Source organism: Thalassophryne amazonica, chromosome 1 (assembly GCF_902500255.1).
Source record: "Thalassophryne amazonica chromosome 1, fThaAma1.1, whole genome shotgun sequence".
Classification (NCBI taxonomy): domain Eukaryota; kingdom Metazoa; phylum Chordata; class Actinopteri; order Batrachoidiformes; family Batrachoididae; genus Thalassophryne; species Thalassophryne amazonica.
In genome coordinates this window covers 93,542,149-93,560,264 of record NC_047103.1, presented here as the reverse complement: position 1 = coordinate 93,560,264, position 18,116 = coordinate 93,542,149, and positions in this window count along the sequence as shown.

Sequence of the window (18,116 nt, the reverse complement as noted above, 5' to 3'; positions counted from 1 at the left end):
ATTAGGCGCCCGGGGACCAGCTCCAGATGTACATCACTGCTTTGGTCAACAGCAGGGCTGAGCAAACCAACACCGACCCATAACAAACAACACACACACAACACGCAACACATAGGCCGGCCCGGTACATAAACATATATTGAAAAGCAAAACATGAGGGAAAAGGAGAAAAAAAATATTGTGCGCAATACTGAGTGCAAAATATCAAAAGTTACTGGTATGTTGTACAAAGTACAATACTTTCTCCCCCAGCATCTGCAGGGTTCATTGTCAACTGTCCATGGATAATGAACAAATGACAAAACAGTAGTGGGGCTGCTGAAAACGTCCCATCCATGGCCCAGGTTATAGAATTGACAGGGAAATGGAGGTGTTCAGCAATGGAGAAGACAATGACTTACATGTCAGAGTCTGTATCACTGTCATGCAGCAGGAAATGAGTGGGAACTGTATCTACTGTAAGAGTCCACTCACCAGAAATTCTGAGTTTTTGGAGATGCTGGGGGTCTGGAGGCATGTGCTTGGCTCGCTGCCGATGAAGTCTACGCTTGATTGTCTCAGCGTCTGGGATGGAAGCCTTTGCATTCTCTGATAGTGATGGTAGTGGCAGAGTCAGGATCTGATTGGGTCTCTCCAGAGTGTCATCTGCTTGCCACTTGGTACCACATTAGAACTTGGTTACTTCCACCTGGGCACTGTTAGCAGGATGGTTGTGTGACTTCATCTCAACAGATGTCTACATGGATAAGGGAGTCCACACAGAACCTGTGCACTTGGTTGGCTGTCCATGAAGCACACAGCACCATGTGATGAAGTCCTGGTACTGCTTGTTCTTGGTGTACATTGTGGCAGACATCAACATGTAATGTACATAATTCACCATATCGAGTATTTTCTGTTGGTATGTGGTAACATGCCCAGAAGTGCAAAGCACATAGCAAAGCACATACTGGTGGTTAGATTGTGTCCTCTGTTCTGCAGGTGTTAACATGCTGAGTTGTGATACTGATGTTTCCTGCCTCTGCCCCTGTGTGGGTGACTGGCAATGTGTATTCCTGCTGTGCATATTACAAGCTGTCTCAGCCCCCTGTGGTGCTTTCCTGTCAGAATGCCTGTGAAGTTAATGGGTGGGGCTGAGCTGTTACAAAACGTCTGTGAATTGTGTGAAAAGAAAAAAAAAAAAAGTGGCACACTGATGCATTGTCAAAATGGGAAATTGTTGCTCCTTCTTTCAGGTATCACAATTTCCACACTGGTGACCCCGACATCTGTCTTTTGAAAGTTTTTGAAGGACATTCCGATGTGATCATGGTGGCAAATGTTGTGTCTTTGAAGCTACTTGAGTTTTGGGAGTTGTTGGCTTTGGCTTGGTTCGCGCAAATGGAGGTGCAGTTTGCACTATGGGATAACACAAAGTACTATTATGTTGTGTCGGTCCTCAGCAGTTTCATGGCGACAAGGCTGGTTAGTCTCCTGCAAAATCCCCTTACAGGGAATTAATACACAGCTGTCAAGGCTTACCTTTTAAAGACATCTGAACTTTCTGATGCTGAGAGGGCCAGCAGGCTTTTTTCTCTGCATGGCTTGGGAGAGAGTAAACCCTCTGAGCTTATGGACAGAATGTTACAGGTCCTGGGGTAACACAGGCATGATTTCCTCTTCGTCCACCTCTTCTTGGGGCAACTCCTCCCTCAGGTGCGTGCAGCTTTGGCCAATACCACCATCACAGACTGCTGTGTGCTGGCAAATGAAGTGGAGAGGTTTTTTTCTGGCTGGTCAACACCACGGCATAGCTGCTGTGAAACTCATCCCTCCCCACACCGCCATGACTGCCCCAGCCCACTCCTTTCACATGCCTGCGCCATTCACAGGTGATGCAGCACTCATGGTAATGGCACCTGTTTTGCCTCGGGAGCATCCTGAACAAGGCTTCTGTTTCTAATATGCTAAATTTGGATTCAGAGCCAAGCATTGCTGGCGACCCAGTGCTTTCAGCCGAAAGGGAAACATTAGAGCTGGTGCTCAGTAGTGGCCATGACCGTCGGCCATACTGACAGGCTACTGTTCATCCAAGACACTGTCTCTGGCTGTCATTTCCTGTGTGACACTGGTGCAGAGGAGGAGCATTCTGCCTGCTTCCAGACTGGACATCCTGGCAGAACCCCCGCAGCCACCAGTGGCAGCCCATACACACTAATGGCACTCAACATGTGGACTTGTGTTTTGGGGGCCAGAGATTTTGCTAGGACTTCATTGTGGATAAAGTCCCTGTCCCTCTCCTGGGCACATATTTTCTGGGCACTTATGGACTAATGGTGAATGTCAAAAATCAGTGCTTTATTGATGCTACCACCTTTTGTTCATTCGGCTGCACCCTCTGTTGCATGGACTCCATAAGAGTGTCCAGTGTGCTGTCGCAAGCTGACGTGTTTCACCACATGCTCAGGGAATTCTCTACACTCACACAGCCGACCTTTTCATCCTCCACCACCAAGCACTGTGTACTCCCGGGCGACGCATCTCAATCCGGCCAAGCTCGGCATTGCCAAAGCTGAGTATGACAACATGGAACACCTCTGCATTATTTGTCGCTCCAACATGGGCATTGCCCCTTCACCTGGTTCCCAAGCTCAATGACATGTGGCACCCTAGTGGTGATTACCGCTGACTTAACGTCACCATTACACCAGGCCGCTACCCAGTACCCCACATCCAGGATTTTTCAATGCGCCTGGTGGGTACGGTCATCTTCTCAAAGGTGGATATTGTCTGTGGACACCAGCAAGTGCTGGCCCACCCGCTGGACATCACCCAAACAGCACTAATCACCCATTTTTGACTGTTCCTGAGGATGCCGTTTGGCCTTAAGAATGCCGCCCAGTCATTCCAGTCCCTCATGGACTCTGTGCTATATGACGCCTTTCCTGTTTGTATACCTGGATGACATTCTCATGGCCAGTTCCTCCCAAACTGAACACTTGTCCCTCCTGCAGATACTGTTTGAATGTCTCAGCCTGCACGTGTTGATTATCAGCCCAGTTAAGTGACAGTTTGGTTTGACCACCATTGACTTCCTGGGACACAGAGCCACCAAGGTTGGGGCTGTGCCACTCCTGTCTAAGGTGGATGCAATCCGAACCTTTCCATGGCCAGTCATGGTACGGGCCCTGCAGGGGTTTTTGGGAATGGTGAACTTTTACCACTGCTTCATTCCCAGGGCTGCCGCAGTTATGTACTCCCTGTACTAGGCTCTGAAGGGGAAAGAGCCCAAGCACCTAATTGACTGGTCCGCTGAGAGTGACACAGTATTCATGAATGTCAAAGCTGCCTTAGTGGCCGCAACAATACTTGCTCACTCATCGCCGGATGCCCCATAGCCATCACCACAGATGTATTGGACCATGCTGTGGGTGTAGTGCATGAACAGTGGGTGAATGGTGCCTGGCAGCTTCTCGCTTTTGTTAGTCGACAGTTCCACCCCAGCAATCGCAAGTATAGTACTTTTGACGTGGAGCTGCTTGCCCTTCACCTCACCATCCAACACTGTTTTATACTGCTGGAGGGCCAATGGTTTACAGCTTTCATCTACCACAAACTGCTGACTTTTGCCATGGCCAAACAGCGACAGCTCCCTTATATCTCAGAGTTCACTACAGACATACAGCACGCTGCAGCCAAAATGAACTTTGTTGTGGACTGCCTCTCCTGAGCTTTTGCAGCCACTCTTCACCTCGGCTTGGACTGCACCCTCATGGTGGCTGATCAGACCACTGACCCAAAGGTGCATTCACTCAGGTCTACAGCCACTGGATGACAGTTGATAGACATCACTTTTGGTGAGGGCGGCATCACACTGCTTTGCAACATCTCCACTGCACAGCCACAGGCTGTCATCCCTGCCACATGGAAGTGTCATGTTTTTCCCACCCAGGGAGAAAACCATGGCAAAAGTTAGTGGCAGCCAAGTTCATCTGGCTTGGGCTCAAGAAGGATGTTAGAGACTGGGCGGACTCTTGTGGTTAAATCCAAGATACACCACCACTTCAAAGTTCCCCTGGCTCACTTCCCTGTACCTGAGCAGAGGTTAAATCATGTTAATGTGAACCCCGTGGGCAACTTACCCCCCCTCCCTGTGTTTCACCCACCTCCTTACAATGGTGGATAGGACCACCCGGTGGCTGTAGGCTTTTCCATTGATGGCAGCAACATCAGCTGAGATGGCCTGGGTATTCATTGGCACCTGGGTCGCCCATTTCTATACTCCATCTGATCTCTCTTCTGACAGGGGCTCACAGTTTACATTCAAGTTCTGGAATGCAATTGCAGACAGCCTAGGTATGAAGCGCCACCAGACCACAGTGTATCACCCCCAGTCTAATGGACTGTGTGAGTGCTTTCATTGCTCTATGAAAGCCTCTGCGGGCCAGCTTAACAGACAGCGGTTGGGTGGACAGACCCCGTGGGTCATGCTGGGCCTACAAACGCACCCCCCAACAGGACCTCCAGTCCTCATCAGCAGAGTTGGTTTATGGCCAACCCCTGCAGGGCCAACCATCTTGGAGTGCTGACACTCACCACTGAATGGTGGTGTCAGGAATGAAACCGACTTTTCATGGTCGGCCTTTTATGATGAAACAGATTAACAGCATGGCTGGTCATCCTTAGATACCATGATTTTTTTTTCGTGTTATCTCCCATATGAACACATTATTTGGACCATGTTAAAAAAAATCATTTATAACAACTCTATTGAATGAAAAAAGTTGGTGCCGCGTTGAACACGGAATTGAAGCCGAAATGTCTGGAACAGAACTGTCAGGAGACAAATTGCTTTGCTGCATCCACAAGACCACAGCACTGCCTTGGGTCCTTCTTGCAACTACCCAGCTAGACAATCGGTCCATTCCCACATCTTTAAAATAATCATTTATCTTCCACAGCCAAGTGAAATGCAGTCATTCCCTTAGTCTTCTCCAGCTATTGAGATTCTCAGCACTCAGGCACCCGTGTACTGTGTTATGCACAGAGAAATGTACCACATGACCAAAGTGTCTAGGCTGACCATCCCTCAAAATGTAAGTAATACTCCTCATCTTTGTCTCCCTAATTAACCACTCATTTGACACAAACTCGTTTCAGCAGTACCCAAGGAGACCGAGCATCAAAAATATCTAGTCGTTGCCTTAGGCCACTGGTTAGTGACCAAGTCTCACAACCATATAACAAGAGAGGCAGCACCAGGACCATAAAGAATTGGACCATCATTCTCCTGCAAAGATATTGGCATTGCCAAACACCTCTGTCGAACAACAATATGACTCCATAAACTCTTCCCAGGCACTTCTTGATGTTAGGATTTTACCTTTTCTGCTCTGTTCCCCCCCGTGTGCCCGTTTGTTTTGTGAGTCTATCCTGGCTGACCTTTTGACATCTCGTATCTACAATCAAGCAGCAGTTTAAACGACTGGTTCATTCTCCCACTTGTTGCCAGTTTGTTGATTATTATCCTGTAGTACACTTGGCTCTCATTGGTAGATCAGTATGATTTTGTGTAAACTTTTTTGAGCTGGCTTTAATTTTGTTTGTCTCCTGTGTTTTGTTAGCCATCCTGAGCACTGAGTGCGCAAACATGTCATCATCTCAGCAACATTCGTGACACTGAACATCTGTGATAGTACTGCACAGTATTTGCATGCAAATCCTTGTGCCTTTAAAGATCACGCCAGTACCGTTCAACTTTTGTGTGTGTGCTGCGCACCATGTCAGTGGCTCTCGCAGTGGCACCATGTGAGTGGCTCTCATATGTGTGCAGACTGCTTGAGGTCACCACCAGTCCAGAGGGCATTCAGCGGACAGTCGGCCACAGTCAGACCAATCCAGTGAGATTCCACATGAAATCGCCTTTTCGTTTGTTTTCACGCAATTTTGTGTGTCCACCCTATTCTCCACCAGTGAGATACTGGCATAACAGATGAGTATACTGGAGTCACTGATTTGAAGAAGATATCATTTGTGATCCACAGGCTGCTGTTGTGTCAACCTCAATCCTTTGTTAAATGTGTGCAGTTTGAGTGCAATATTTCAACTGTTTTGTATTCTTAGCATGGCACTTTGAGACTCTTTAGAGAATTAGAGCGGTTCCACTGTACCCGTTGTTACAGCTGCAGTTGGCAGAAGGAGCTCTGCCATTTATTGTTCTTATTTTTCTCTCCTACCTTTATACCTAAAGCCTTTCCGCCCCTTATTGGTCCATATTGCCAAGTGTGAACTTTGTGGGTTTAATGCGGGCCTGATGTTCTCTTCAAACTGAATTACAGCCAGGTCCGTGCTCTCTCAATAAAGTATAATCTCATTTGGGAGGCCACTGTCATCCAGGAGCCTCTTAAACCACTTTCTCCTGGACGTTCACTCAGACACACACACACACACACACACACACACACACACACACACACACACACACACACACACACACACACACACACACACACACACACACACACAATCATCTGTCCACTACTGGCAGGTCACACAACCTGTCAAATCTGTCTTCACTGCATCGCAAGCATCCACACACACTCACACAGTGGGAGCAGTACGCAAAATACCAGCAGATACAACTCCATCAAAATATACCTCCCAATCTTTTGTTTTGAAATTGTAGAAAACAGAAAAATCCGTGGGTTATTGCTTGTAAATTCTATTTGATGAGAAATAATGAATAGCATTAATCTTTAAATTGTGACTTTAGAAAGAAATCTAACAGACATATTTAAGTGCTTGCTTGCATTTTTGTTCCATGTTTGTCATCACTGCTCTTTGGTTTGCAATGATAGATGGGCTGCAGTAGTGATTCATTATGGTCTATGGTCATTACGGTTAATTCTGCCCACAATTAGAGGAGGACATCCCATTTGGAAGAAAATACAGATTGTGTGTGTCTGGTAATTACTTAGAGATGGTGCATGCAAAAGATGGAGACAAATAACATATCTTTTTTTTTCCCCTCTCCAAGAAGGAAGGAAGGAAGATAGATAGACAGACAGACTGAATGTTGTAAAACCCCTCAATAAATTTTGGAAGCAGCTAACTGAGATGTGAATCTTCATTCTTCAAATCATTAATTGCTGAAAATGTTCAAAATCAATTTTCTGGCACTACAGTTTTTCCATACACCAGTCTTGGTATTACTAGGGCAGTCACAATTATTACAATTTTCGCCAATCGCGATTATTTTTCATATTCGCAAATATTTTTCATAATCGTGATTACTGTGAATTACGTATTTTATCCACAAAGTTGCATAAAACGACTCAGAATCTGACGTCATCGTGCTGCTGCAGCAGCCGCACGCAGCCTCGCTGCCTCACTCACTCTGTTTCCTCTCGTCTCGGTCGGATGGTTAGCGAGGCTCAGAGCGTGAGGAGGTTCTGGTTCCAAAGCCACATACCATGGCACCGCTGTGGATGCATTTCGGTTTTAAGTAGGGCTGCCACGACTAGTTGACTAGTCACGACTACGTTGACGATTGAAATCGTTAACAACTAATTTAGTAGTTGATGAGTCATTTATTTAAGTCTTTGTTTTTCCTTTCAATTCATAGTTTTAGGCAGCCGTCCTGCCGTCATTTGGCTGTTCAAATTTTGTATAAGACGGCAGATTAAAACAGTGGCCATTTTGTTCAAAGCCGTTTAAAATGGATAGTTTACCGAAGGAGCTGCATGTATGTGTGTGCGCGGAGTCAACTTGCTACAGACTGCGAGGGAGGCAGGGAGATTCCTGGACAGAGGCACCAGACGTTACGTTCTGCTGTGAGCCATCAGCGCGGAGCAGAGAGAGAGGATTTTAACCCGAATGAACATGTTAAAAAACACAAAAAAAAAAAAAAACATGGAGCTGCCTTTACTCTCTGTACGTTCTCTACAGGTGTGGTTCTGATGGCACCGACCTGTTCACACCATGTGCGCGTCGTATACTGAATTTATGAGATCACGAGATGAAATAAATGGTCAAATATCCTTAAAACATCCTTAAAAAATGAGACTATATAAATGAACTGAGCAAAAATTACACACACACGGGTTTAAAAAAACCCTGCTGTGGAGACGCTGTGCAGAGGCACAGATCACAAAAAGCTGAACTTTAACAGCTGTTTATTTTCCAAAGGTATGTATTTGTTCAATCTTGAGCTTAATGTAGTGTTCAAGCACAAAACGTGACTGATGAGAAAAAAAGAATTTCATCACACTAAAATGAACTGGAGTCAGAATAAAATACAAGCTGCTGATTTCTGTTATTTTTCAAAGTTATTATAAGCTGCACCTATATGTTTTAGTTATTTCAAAGTGAGTTACCTCTTATTGTATTCTGATTTATTTATACAAAAAAAAAAACAAAAAAAACATGGGGAGTCTAATCAGCCTGCATTGTTCTGTTAAGTTTATATCAGTTTTCCTGCACATGTCCAGGTGTTTTTTCCTTCTTTATAAGAGTTTGGCGTTTGCTCCACAAAGTTTTAAAACACAATAAAATGTTCACACTGTTCTTTATAGCAGTTCTGTAATTTCATAAATGCAACAGAAACAACCACAAATCAGAAAAAAGTTGGGACTGTAAGTAAAATGAAGATAAAAATAAAAATGTTGCACTATTCCCAGTTTCTCCACTCACAGAAGCCAAACGTTCTTCCAGAGTTGTGTAATTATACTACGATAGTAGAATATAAAGAAGGAAAAAAAAAGGAAAAAAAAATAGACAATATAATCATCAATCGCAATTATTTGCCTGACAATTAATCATCTCCAGAAATTCCTAATCATGACAGCCCTAGGTATTACAGGTTTTGCCAACTGCTTACACCCAAAAAGTGAATGCTTAGAGTAAAACTTCAAATCCAAAACTTCTTGTAACAATAGCTAAAACTCAATGTGACAATACCTTAAAGACATTTTCTGCTTTGCACTTTGCTTGCAATTCTTCAACACAATTGTTACAGAATCTTACATACAGTTTCCTACATTAGACACCGAACTCAAAGATAAAATACCTTGTTATCACTGGTAAAACACTTTTAATAAAAATGCAAAACACATCTGGTAATTGGAAATACTTATGCAAACATCTGAAAACACTCACACAGAAAACTCACCACCAGTTAGTCTGACGTTGGACACTACAAATAGAACACAGGTAAGACATTTTGTCCAAACTGCAGTCATGGAGGCGATAAGACCCACAGCAAGAGGCAGAGGACAATGAAGACAAATTTGAGCAACTTTGGTGGTCCATGTGATCAACCATGGCCTCACACTGAGGGAACCTGGACAAAGGGTCCACCCAAACCTCAGCCACCACACAGTGGATAGTACTATCAAGTGCAATGGCATTCTGATGTTATTGTACCATGTATGTAAACTACAGTACTGTGTTGTTTTCATTGTTTTGATTTGTGTTTTGAATTTTAGCAGTACAGTACTCTATCTTTCTTTAGCTACATATTTGGAAGAAATTTCTGTTTCTTTGAAAAAAAAAAACAACAACAGTGAAATAACACTTTTGTTGCTGAATACTGTAACTTTGAGCTCTTGCTTGAGACAAAGTAAATAAAGATATTTTGTTGATTTTTGATTTTGTATATTTTTGTTGATTTGAAAGTGTTTCAAAATGGGGCATGCATGTATCATTTTGTTGTTAAAATGACATTTTTAGAAGGGATTGTTAGGTTTTGTTTGCAGGGTTTCATTTTGACAGAGCTGTGAGGGGTTTTACAACAGCGTGTCTTGTTGTGTGTGGAGTTTGACACAGTGAGCCAAATTTTGCAAAATGTGTGTAAGCTATCAGCAAAAGCTGTAAGTGCCAGGTACTCATTTTAAAATCACAGGCACAAGATTTATTTCAGTTTTTAACAGGTCTAGGAAGTATTAAACATTGTGTGTGTATATATACAATGAGGAAAATAAGTATTTGAACACCCTGCAGTTTTGCAAGTTCTCCCACTTAGAAATCATGGAGGGGTCTGAAATTTTCATCTTAGGTGCATGTCCACTGTGAGAGACAATCTAAAAAAAAAAAATCGGAAATCACAATGTATGATTTTTTTAATAATTTATTTGTATGTTACTGCTGGAAATAAGTATTTGAACACCTACCAACCAGCAGGAAATCTGGCTCACACAGACCTGTTAATTTTTCTTTAAGAAGCCCTCTTATTCTGCACTCTTTCCCTGTATTAATTGCACCTGTTTGACCTTGTTACCTGTATAAAAGACACCTGTTCACACACTCAGTCAATCACACTGCAACCTGTCCACCATAGCCAAGACCAAAGAGCTGTCTAAGGACACCAGGGACAAAACTGTAGACCTGCACAAGGCTGGGATGGACTACAGGAAAACAGGCAAGCAGCTTGGTAGAAGACAACAACTGTTATGATTATTTATTAGAAAGTGGAAGAAACACAAGATGACTGTCAGTCTCCCTCGGTCTGGGATTCCATGCAAGACCTCATTTTGTGGGGTAAGGATGATTCTGAGAAAGCTCACAACTACACAGGAGGACCTGGTCAATGACCTGAAGAGAGCTGGGATCACAGTCACAACGATTACATTAGTAACACATGATGTTGTCATGGTTTAAAATCCTGCAGGGCAGCAAGGTCCCCCTGCTCAAGCCTCACATGTCCAGGCCTGTTTGAAGTTCACCAGTGACCATCTGGATGATCCAGAGGAGGCATGGAGAAGGTCATGTGGTCAGATGAGACCAGAATAGAGTTTTTTGGAATCAACTCCACTTACCATGTTTAGAGGACGACAACAACCCCAAGAAAACCATCCCAACTGTGAAGCATGGGGGTGGAAACAACATACTCTGGGGGTGCTCTTCTGCAAAGTGGACAGGACGACTGCACCGTATTGAAGGGAGGATGGATGGGGTCATGTATTACTCCTTCCCTCAGTAAGAGCATTGAAGATGGGTCATGGCTGGGTCTTCCAGCATGACAATGTCCCCAAACACACAGCCAGGGCAACTAAGGAGGGCTCCGTAAGAAGCATTTCAAGGTCCTGGAGTGGCCTGGCCAGTTTCCAGACCTGAACTCAATAGAAAATCTTTGGAGGGAGCTGAAACTCCAAATCTGAAAGATCTAGAGAAGATCTGTATGGAGGAGTGGACCAAAATCCCTGCTGCAGTGTGTGCAAACCTGGTGAAAAACTACAGGAAATGTTTGACCTCTGTAATTGCAAACAAAGGCTATTGTACCAAATATTAACATTGATTTTCACAGGTGTTCAAATACTTATTTGCAGCAGTAACATATAAATAAGTTTAAAAAATCATACATTATGATTTCCGGATTTTTTTTAGATTGTCTCTCACAGTGGACATGCACCATGATTTCTAAGTGGGAAAATGTGCAAAATCGCATTTTGCAAGTTCATGTTATACATACATATTCTACATATGTATATACCGATATGAAGAGCAAGACAGGAGCTAGACAGAAGGTTATGTTTGAAGGAATGGAATTTCCAAACATGGCTAACATTCCAACATTATTCTCATTAATGTGATTATAGCATTATATATATATATATATATATATATATATATATATATATATATATATATATATATATATATATATATATATATATATATATATATATATATATGAGGTCTGTTAGAAAAGTATCCCACCTTATTATTTAAAAAAAAACATGGATTTGAATCACGTGTGATTGCGTCAGACAAGCTTGAACCCTCGTGCGCATGCGTGAGTTTTTTCATGCCTGTCGGTTGCGTCATTCACCTGTGAGCAGGCTTTGAGTGAGGTGTGGTCCACCCCTCTCGTCTAATTTTTATTGCGAATAAATGTCTGAACGATTTGGAGCTTTGCTGCATCAATTTTTTTCCAGAAACTGTGAGAGACCTCCAGGTGGACACCGTTCGAAAAATTAATATGGCTTTTAAACTGGACAGTGTCTTGATCCGGTATGTCATCTGACTAGCACAGGAATTGTGAAAAGACGTGGACATCAGCACTTTCCCGGCACATTAAGACAGACATGTGGAGGAGTTCCGCGCGTCGCAGTGCAGCCACTCGGCGCAAAGACAGCGTCCAGTTTAAAAATGAATGGCAATTTCACTTGTACAGGAGTTTTTGTCATGGAAAGAGAAGCTGCTCCACTGCGCGTCGCGGTGCAGCCACTCAGCGCAAAGCAACGCCGTGATGAAGCCTCACAGGACATGTTCTGACATGTCCAGCTCATGCACTATCACAATCGGATATTCACATGACTGGAAAGCAACCGGAATCCATCTGAAATCCACCTGAAAGCTGTCCTGAGAGACCAACACCGAGGTGGTTTTGTCCCGCATAATGAACGGAGCTGTGGCGCGTCCCTCCGCTTTTCTTTCCATGAAAAAAACTCCTGTAACGGTGGAATGTGCCGGAAAAAGTGCTGATGTCCACATCTTCTGCCTTTTTGTGAAAGTCAGACGAGGTCCTGGATCAACAAAACTTTCATGTTGGAAATGATCTGGTTGTTCCAGCGGGGTGTGAGCCTGTCGATGGGGGCTGGGAGCGTGCCGCGCTCTCAGCAGTTGTGGGCCGTCCTTAAAGCGGCAGTAACACCCTGTAATCTGTTTAATCCCCATAAAATCGTCCCTGAAAGTCATATTAATTTTTCGAACGGTGTCTACCTGGAGGTCTCTCACAGTTTCTGGAAAAAAATTGATGCAGCAAAGCTCCAAATCGTTCAGACATTTATTCGCAATAAAAAATAGACGAGAGGGGTGGACCACACCTCACTCAAAGCCTGCTCACAGGCGAATGACGCAACCGACAGGCATGAAAAAACTCACGCATGCGCACGAGGGTTCAAGCTTGTCTGACTCAATCACACGTGATTCAAATCCATATTGTTGTTTAAAAAAATAATAAGGTCGGATACTTTTCTAACAGACCTCGTATATATATATATATATATATATATATATATATATATATATTATATTATATATATATATATATATATATATATATATATATATATATATATATATATATATATTTTTTTTTTTTTTTTTTTTTTTTTTTTTTTTTTTACAGTATCCCATCAGCCTGTAGTTTGATCTGCAAAGTGGGGCCAACACAACCCTGTAATTAGCCAAACGAGGTGGCACATAAGCTTCCTGTGAAGAAGATTCAGTCACGTAACCTCAGGGGAGTTTAAAGGTCACAGACATTTAAGCGGGTGTCACCCAACCCTTCCAGTCATTTCCAGTCATTCTTTATCCCTCAGTAAGCAGCACTTTACAATCTGCCACCACTCTCACCATCACAATACTATCAGAGCCCAGTCCAGCTGACGCTCACCATCCCCTTTGCTCTGTTTGTCTCTTCACAAAGACTCCACAATAGCCTTTGATACACCCATAGAGCTAAGTGTGTGTGTTTTTATGAAGCAAACTTCCTCCAGATCATGTGATAGCACCATCACCTCAGCCTTTCCTCTTCTGCTAGAGATGGTAAGTTGTGATACGGCGCACACATGACAAAATCCTGTAATGTCGGCATCCTGCCTGTGCTCAGACCAGTGAACGACTCCTCCCTGTGGACAAAACCTTTCATCCTGTATGAAGAGAATGAGGTCTTTGTGAACTGTCGAGAGATGGCATTGCTATGAATGTCTGAAACATCCTGAATGCGGTTTAGAAGATGAATGTCACACTGTATGACATTACAATGACATACTCCTGACTGCAATGCTGATGTACAATTTTCTTTTTTGATATATTCTCTTGTGCCGTCTGTATTTTATTGATATTTCTAGCATTGGCATGTTGTATCAAAGTCTACGGGTGATAACAGCCACAGCTCAGTTGTTTGATTCAGTACTTGGGGCAGATATAATGTCTGCCTTTTATCTTGGTTTCCATTGTTTTTACAGAGTGATATGCAGACCAACTCATAAATAAAAGCCTCATGTGAGCACATTGTCCCCTCAGTGGTCAGAATTGTGTTTACGTCCGAGGTTTACATCATAGTGAAAATCATACTCTCATGAACACCACAAGTTTAGTTTATGGCAAGCTAAAAGTGAACTTTCTCGTTTTGGCTGAACTTCTATACAGTTTTTGTATATTCAGTGTTAGTACGCGCCCGTAGTCCACGTGCTTGATGAATTCCTGCGCAAAAAAGTAGTTCCCAGATAATTGTGATATTTGGCACAAGAACTTGTGTATCTTGTGTGTTTTCACAACCCAGTCTCACAGCATGTCATGATTCAGCAGCATGAAATATACATTAATCTATTTGTTCATGATATTGTCACGAAAAGCGCCTCATTTTCGTCACGGCAGCACAAATTCATTCTAATACATTTCGTGATAGCTGCATGAAATTAATGTCTTTTAATGATTGTCTTTTAATTAATTACTGAAAATAAGTCTGGGAATCTTGTTAAGTTGAGGATCACATGGATTCCAGTCAATATCAGCAGATTCTTGAGAACAATGTTCATGAATCAGTGACAAAGTTGAAGTTGTGCCAGGGCTGGATCTTTCAACAAGACAACGACCCTAAACACTGCTCAAAATCTACTAAGGCATTCATGCAGAGGAACAAGTACAACATTCTGGAATGACCATCTCAGTCCCCAGACCTGAATATTATTGAAAATCTGTGGTGTGATTTTAAGCGGGCTATCCATGCTCAGAAACCAACAAACCTGAGATGTTTTGTAACGAAGAATGGTCCAAAATACCTTCAGCCAGAATCCAGACTCTCGGAAGCTATAGGAAGCGCTTAGAGCAGGGGTGCCCAAGTTTGGTCCTCGAGATCTACAGTATCTTCCTCACACTCTTAGTTGTCTCTCTGGTCTAACACACCTGAATTCAATGAAAGACTCATTAAAAGCCTGCCAATGAGTCTTTCATTGCATTCAGGTGTGTTGAAATAGGGAGACAACTAAGAGTGTCAGGAAGGTAGATCTTGAGGACCGAATTTGAGCACCCCTGGTTTATAGGCTGTTATTTCTGCAAAAGGAGGAATACAATGCGATACGATTCACCCCTGTTCCCGATTCGATGTGATTTGATATGTATTTGATGCCAATTTAATTCCTCACAATGCGATAAGATGCGATACGTTGCAATTCAACATGATGCAAAGAAATTATACCAAAAAATGAAATAGAAAATAAGAAGCTACAATTCAGTATGATACTATGGTATTCTTCTTCTTCTTCTGATTCTGCTAAAGGCAGAGGATTTGTTTTACTCCTTATAAGCAGCAAATTTACCAGATTCAACATTATGGAACAGGAATCAGTTCCCTCATATGTGGAACCTGTTTGATCACACTATAAGAACTTAAACAGTAAACAGTAAGACAACATCACTCTCAATGAGTGACTTAAAGTGGATATGAAACCTAAAAAATTAGGTAAAACTGATATAAATATCAAAATATACATACAGTATAGTAAGTTGAAAGTGGTTTTAATTATTATCACTGAGAAATAAAGTTTGTACAGTTTGTCAAAAGTGTGTTTCTTGGAAATCGCGCTGGCAGTGTTCCATCAGTGGTCACGTGATGACGTGACATCACAGAATGTAGAGTCCCGTCTTTGTCTGTTAGATTAACAACAGGAACAGATGGACCTCAGCATGGACAGTGACGAGATCAAGAACTTTTCTGACTCCTCTTCAAGTGTGGATTATTTCTGACTCGGATCCTGAGGATGTCGCAGCAGTGATTAGACCCTACAGATTGGAGCCGTATCTTTTGGATGAACATTCAAACAGGAGCATTCTGGCAGTGAAAATAATGCCGACGGTGTTTATGGTGGAGCCAAAGCAGAGGCAAGAGACGTGCCAATTCCGATGGATTTTGAAAGGCTGCAGAATATGGAATGGTAAGGGAGGCTTTGATTTTGTTGCTGCTGTTTATAACACTCTAATTACTGTATAGCATTTTCGATTCAAGCGTCTGTTTACTGCCTTTGTTATTGTTCCGGAGCTGTGACAGTGTAGCTATTACTTGTGGACCACCGTCATTACCTTCGGGTTTTTGACGTTTTCGAGTGCCTGGCATTGCATTCATACGTGTTTAGTTACGTTATTTTCACGAAAGAATAGGAAATAAACGGCAAAGGTTTCGAAAAAGATCACCACAAACAACACTGAACATGCCGCTGCCATGTTTACATGCCGCCGCTGCTGTTTACATGCCGCCGTCATGTTTACATGCCGCTGCCGTGTTTACTACGTAAGTTCCTTGACCATTTCAAGTTTATTGTGAACATATTATTTGGGGTTGACATTTATGTGTTCATGTGAGCCGGAGCGAGAACATGGAGACTGTAGAGGAAAGTGTCTGCTGTCGGGAGCAAATGCGTGCGTGCGAGCGGAGCGAGCGGCTGCCGGACATTTCGTGCATCACACAACACCGTGGCTTTTGATCAATCTGCCTGGTCTTGAAAAGGCTAAAACCTTTCACCCTTGTGTTTGTGCAATATGCTGCGACACACTGGTCAGGCATATCGACAAACAAGTCCCTGAGAGCTGTGTTTAATCAAAATTTCTGCCGCTAAAAAAAGTGTAAACAACGGCCACCAGGCGTGCGCGAGCCGATACGGTCTACATGTAGTGATGTATTTTAGGCTTGGTGCTCAGCGGGTAGCTGGTCACGGGGCGTGCACATTTTTCAGTGGCGGGACATTCAAATCAAATCAAATCAAATCAATTTTATTTATATAGCACCAAATCACAACAATAGTTGCCCCAAGGTGCTTTATATTGCAAGGCAAAAGCCATACAATAATTATAGAAAAACCCCAACGGTCAAAACGACCCCCTGTGAGCAAGCACTTGGCAACAGTGGGAAGGAAAAACTCCCTTTTAACAGGAAGAAACCTCCAGCAGAACCAGGCTCAGGGAGGGGCAGTCTTCTGCTGGGACTGGTTGGGGCTGAGGGGAGAGAATCAGGAAAAAGACATGCTGCGGAAGACAGCAGAGATCAATCACTAATGATTAAATGCAGAGTGGTGCATTCAGAGCAAAAAGAGAAAGAAACACTCAGTGCATCATGGGAACCCCCCAGCAGTCTAAGTCTATAGCAGCATAACTAAGGGATGGTTCAGGGTCACCTGATCCAGCCCTAACTATAAGCTTTAGCAAAAAGGAAAGTTTTAAGCCTAATCTTAAAAGTAGAGAGGGTGTCTGTCTCCCTGATCCGAATTGGGATCTGGTTCCACAGGAGAAGAGCCTGAAAGCTGAAGGCTCTGCCTCCCATTCTACTCTTAAAAACCCTAGGAACTACAAGTAAGCCTGCAGTCTGAGAGTGAAGCGCACTATTGGGATGATATGGTACTAAGAGTTCCCTAAGATAAGATGGGACCTGATTATTCAAAACCTTATAAGTAAGAAGAAGAATTATATTCTATTCTATTCTAGAATGAACAGGAAGCCAATGAAGAGAGGCCAATATGGGTGAAATATGCTCTCTCCTTCCAGTCCCCAACAGTACTCTAGCTGCAGCATTTTGAATTAACTGAAGGCTTTTCAGGGAACTTTTAGGACAACCTAATAATAATGAATTACAATAGTCCAGCCTAGAGGAAATAAATGCATGAATTAGTTTTTCAGCATCACTCTGAGACAAGACCTTTCTAATTTTAGAGATATGGCGCAAATGTAAAAAAGCAGTCCTACATATTTGCTTAATATGCGCATTGAAGGACATATCGTGATCAAAAATGACTCCAAGATTTCTCACAGTATTACTAGAGGTCAGGGTAATGCCATCCAGAGTAAGGATCTGGTTAGACACCATGTTTCTAAGATTTGTGGGGCCAAGTACAATAACTTCAGTTTTATCTGAATTTAAAAGCAGGAAATTAGAAGTCATCCATGTCTTTATGTCTGTAAGACATTCCTGCAGTTTAACTAATTGGTGTGTGTCCTCTGGCTTCATGGATAGATAAAGCTGGGTATCATCTGCACAACAATGAAAATTTAAGCAATGCTTTCTAATAATACTGCCTAAGGGAAGCATGTATAAAGTGAATAAAATTGGTCCTAGCACAGAACCTTGTGGAACTCCATAATTAACC